Source organism: Myotis nattereri (genome assembly GCF_964212035.1).
Source record: "Myotis nattereri genome assembly, chromosome: 3".
In the NCBI taxonomy this organism is placed as follows: Eukaryota; Metazoa; Chordata; class Mammalia; order Chiroptera; family Vespertilionidae; genus Myotis; species Myotis nattereri.
In genome coordinates this window covers 118,568,514-118,572,525 of record NC_138077.1, presented here as the reverse complement: position 1 = coordinate 118,572,525, position 4,012 = coordinate 118,568,514, and the positions used below count along the sequence as shown (strand labels likewise).

General features: G+C 43.9%; 1 pseudogene across 1 annotated transcript; it reads left to right on the top strand.

Moving 5' to 3' along the window:
• Positions 1–2,389: 2,389 nt before the first annotated feature.
• Positions 2,390–3,745, top strand: LOC308515462 (nuclear prelamin A recognition factor-like; annotated as a pseudogene). Its single transcript has one exon. The product of its transcript is annotated as a nuclear prelamin A recognition factor-like (transcript).
• Positions 3,746–4,012: the final 267 nt, after the last annotated feature.

The following is a 4,012-nucleotide window of genomic DNA, read 5'->3' as shown; positions in this document are numbered from 1 at the left end:
AGCAGTCAACAGGCTGCATGTGGTCCACAGGCTATAGGTTTTTGACTTCTGACTTAAAATTAAGCCTAGCATGTTTTCTTGGGGAAAATAATAAATCACCACTGGAGTGATGTCGGCAAGCTGGCAGAGTGAAAAGCTTCAAGTTCCTGCCCTGCTTCCCTCAACACACACACACATGCACACACACACACACACACAGCAGAAACTGTCAGAACTAACATTGTCAGAACTCTGGAAAATAATCAGTTTTATAGCTACAAAGAAAATGCTGAATCAGGAAATAGGCAAGCTAAAAATAGTAAACAAGCTTGTGGCTTTCTTTTTATTTGTCTTGTTATATTTCCCCTCTAAATCAGTAACAGAATTAAAAATGTCAACTTCCATTCCCAATGTGGACTGAATGGATCTGATTTGCCAGTTTCTGTGTATGTCTGTTTTAGTCTGTCTGAAGAACAGAAGCAAGGTGCTCGTCTTTGTTTTGCCTAATATGGAGCCCATGAAGAACAGAAAAGTGGCAAGCAATGACTGTAAGGATAACCAAAAACTCATAGCAATCAGGACAAAATTAGTTGAGGCATATAATAGACTGCTAAGTCCTCAAAGGAAAAGCTGAGGAGAATTTATTTGAGGAATTAGGAAATTCAAAAGCACCCATGTACAGAGGGGAATTTAGAAATCCATGTACTTACACAGAGCAGGACATATGCTCAAAAATATGAAGATCCTAATCTTTCACTTCTGACTTAACTGTTGAAGGAACATCTTACCAAGAGACAATCTGTGAAGACAATAAGAGGTTGTTTGTTGTCGCAACTCCTAGTATTCAAAGAAATCTCTGTCAAAAATTTCCCTGCCCAGCCCGGCCTTCGTGGCTCAGTTGGTTGAGCATAGACCTATGAACCAGGAGGTCACGGTTTGATTCCTGGTCAGGGCACATGCCTTGGCTGTGGGCTGGATCCCCAGTGTGGGGAGTGCAGGAGGCAGCCGATCAATGATTCTCTCTCATCATCGATGCTTCTATCTCTCACTCCCTCTCCCTTCTTCTCTGAAATCAATAAAAATATATTTAAAAACAAAATAATTTTCCTGCCTGGCTGATGTGGCTAAGTGGTTGAGCACTGACCTATGCACCAGCAGGTCACTGGTTTGATTCCCAGTCAGGGCACATGCCCAGGTTGCAGGCTCAATCCTCAGTGGGGGTATGTAGGAGGCAGCTGACCTATGTAGATGTTTCTCTCTCATCAATGTTTCTATCTCTCTTTCCCTTCCTCTCCCTTTAAAAAATCAATAAAAACATTTTAAAAAATATTCCCTGAACATAAGCTAAATAAAGAGAGACTTCAATGAAAGCAAACAAGGAATATATTCTTTCCAAAAATACTTTGGAATAGTCACTAAACAAAGTAAACTAGAAAATCATCAACAATTATTAATGAGCTAACCCTAAGGAAGAGTGAAAATCTGACTTCCAGAGTTACTTCATTGTAATATACAAATTCCAGATATCAATGAAAAAATTTCAAGGCATGCAAAGAAACAGGAAAGCACATTTAATAGAACAAAATAAATGGACAGAAAACATCCCTAAGGAAATCCAATCATTGGATTTACTAAGCAGAGATTTTAAAACAATCATTATAAGTGTGCTCAAAGAACTAAAGAAAATATTGAACAAATAAGTATAAAAATAAAGAAAACAATAAATAAACAAAATTAAAATGTCTTTAAGGATATAGAAGATATAAAGAGGAACAAAGCAAAAATACTAAAGCAGAAAAAGACAATAACTGAATAAAAATTTTACTAGAGGTGATCAACAGTAGATTTGAGCAAGCAATAGAAGAAATCAGTGAATTTAAAGGTAAGACTATTAAAATGATCAAGTCTCAGGGGCAGAAAGAAAAAAAAATAAGAAAATGAACACTGCCCAAGGGACTTATGGGACAGCAAGAAACAGGTCTTCTTATGTTTAATGGCAGGGGTCCTCAAACTTTTTAAACAGGAGGCCAGTTCACTGTCCCTCAGATGGTTGGAGGGCCGGACTATAGTTAAAAAAAAAAACCCAAAAACTATGAACAAATTCCTATGCACACTGCACATATCTTATTTTGAAGTAAAAAACAAAAACAAAACGGGAACAAATACAATATTTGTATTTGCATGTGGCTCGCGGGCCGTAGTTTGAGGACCCCTGTTTTATGGAAATTCCAGAAGAAGAAAAGCGAGAAAATAGGATAGAAAGATTCCTTGAATAGCAATGTCCAAAAATACGGTTCAAATTTGACAAAAGACATGAATGTGCATATCTAAGAAGTTCAATGAACTCAATGCAATATAAATTCAAAGAGATCCAGGTCACTCAAGCTGGCCCCTGCCCACCCCACTCCAGATGAAGTGTGAGCACTGCACACAGAAGGAATGTAGTAAAAAAACAAAAACCAATGACCAAGAGAATGCCACAGTCAATGTCTGGAGTCCGGCTCAGGAGAATGAAGAGAAGGGAGAATTCCATAAGTTGGCCAACGCCAAGATATTTCTGAGTGACTGCCTGGCATGTGACAGTTGTGTGACCGCAGAGGAAGGAGTCCAAGTTTCTCAGCAGAACACGAAGGACTTCTTCCATGTTCTGAACCTTAATAAGAAATGTGATACCTCACAGCACAAGGTGCTGGCAGTGTCCGTGTGTCCTCAGTCTCTGCCTTATTTTGCTGCTACATTCAGCCTCAGTGTCACTGATGCATTCAGAAGGCTCTGCGGCTTCCTCAAAAGCCTTGGGGCACACTGTCTTTGACATGAAGATAGCTGTGGACTTCAGCCTCCTGGAGAGTCAGAAGGAATTTGTGCGTCGGTACTGCCAGCACCATGAGGAAGAGCCCTGGCTACCCATGCTGACCTCCGCCTGCCCCAGCTGGGTCTGATATGCAGAGCGGTGCTGGGTCACCCCATCACCCCCACCTCTGCAGGCCAAGTCTCCCCAGCAGATCATGGGCTCTCTGGTGAAGGATTACTTCTCCAGATGGAAGAACCTGTCCCCAGACAAGATTTTCCTCACCATTGTGGCCCTGTGTTATGACAAGAAACTGGAGGCCCTTCGAGAAGATTTTCCCACAGCTTTGCATAGTTCCCGGGGTGTTGACTGCGTGTTAACCTCAGGTGAAATTGTCCAGATAATGGAACAAAGTGACCTCACCTCGAATGATGCCACCTTGGACACTCTGTTTGGAGACATGAAGGAGGAGGAGATGAGGCTCCACAAGGGTGCCAGCTCCGACGGGTACCTCGCACACATCTTCAGGCACATGGCAAAGAGCTGTTCAATGAGGACGTGGGGGTGCTCACCTACCGCACCCTGAGGAACAAAGACTTCCAGGAGGTCACCTTTGAAAGGGACAGAGTGGTTCTACTACGCTTTGAGGCTGCTTAGGCTTTTGCAACATCCAGAAGTGGTCTTGAAGTTATAGAGGGGCAAGTTCCCCTGCCACTTCATGGAGGTTCTGGCCTGCACTGGGGATGCTAAAGCATCAGGGGCCAGGCCCAGGCAGAGGACAGGCATGCAGACAGGGCACTGCTGCAGCAGATGGAAGGCATCTACACTGCCATCCCGGTGTGGCCCCCGGAGACCAGCGTCCATGTGCAGGAGCTGTACCAGGAGTGGCTGGTGGGGGGGCGACTCCCTCCAGGCCCAGGCAGCCCTGCATACCACCTAGCAGGGCCCAGGGCAGCCTGCCAGAACATCAAGTGGTAAAGGTCCAGCAGATGCCCGGCCTGCAGGCTGCCTGAGGAGGGGTGTCAGATGTGTGAAGGAAAGGCTTAGCATCTCTGTCATCACTTTGGTTTTCAGAATTCCCTGCTCCCCATCTGTCAGCTCCCTCCCTCTGAGGGGTGCTGTCATCAGCACATGGTGCAACTGGAATATTGTATCTCGAGAGGATTACCCCAATGTATGTATCCTTTTATCCGATGAAAAAAATCCCAAAGAACAAAAATGGAGACAGACTACTGTCCTTTAGGC